Genomic DNA, 850 nt, shown 5'->3' on the forward strand with positions numbered 1-850 from the left:
GGGGCCCTGCAGCTGCCCGGGCTGAGGCTGTGGGGCCGCTACGCTGCAGCAACAGCAGCCCAGCTTCGAAGGGGATGGGGGAGGCGTACGTATTCCGAAAAGCTACTTTAAGGGTTAAATAATTCCCTAACAGAACCAGCTTTCAACAATTTGCCTTTTCCCCCCCACTTTGGTTGATGGTGTTCCAACTCCTCACCCCCCCAAAAAAAACCCAAACAACCCCACCAACCAAACCCTAAGCATCCTGTCACAGCATACCCTAGCATACCAGTGATTTTTAAGGCAGTCTGGCAGTTTACTGAGGAAGAATTACACGTTCCTGATGGTTCATGCAGCACTGCCTGTGCCACACGGCCCCGTGTTCCCTTCCAGGCAGGAAAGCAAAGGGAGGGAGGTAATGGGGAAGGTAGAAATGCCCTCTGGCTCCTCTGCTTAGGCACACTATGTTAGACAGGAGTACTTGCACTGAGCAAGCATGTGGGGGAATAAGGTGGTGACAAAGAGGCTACAGCTCCACACGCTCCCAAATCAGCCATTTGAAGGAAAAAAAAAAAAAAGGTTTAATCTGGGTTGTTCAAACAGCTCTCATACAGGAAGCACTTACCTTTTGCTGCTCTAAAGTTGAAGTTCTTGGTCATGTGGCTCTACAGCTCCAGACTCCCTCCTAGTGTCACTCATTCCAGCCTTCAGCTATTGTAGCCGCATGTTTAAAAAAATAAATAAATAAAAAAGGATAGTTATTGCTGCTATGTTTTTTTCACCAGGAGACAAGCTTGCTGATCAGTTTGCCACATGAGGTGCAGAGGGCTGATGGAGGAAAATGAGAAGCAGCGATGGGTTAATCAGACCC

This window comes from Egretta garzetta, unplaced genomic scaffold (assembly GCF_000687185.1).
Source record: "Egretta garzetta isolate BGI_Z169 unplaced genomic scaffold, ASM68718v1 scaffold56, whole genome shotgun sequence".
NCBI classification, from domain to species: Eukaryota; Metazoa; Chordata; class Aves; order Pelecaniformes; family Ardeidae; genus Egretta; species Egretta garzetta.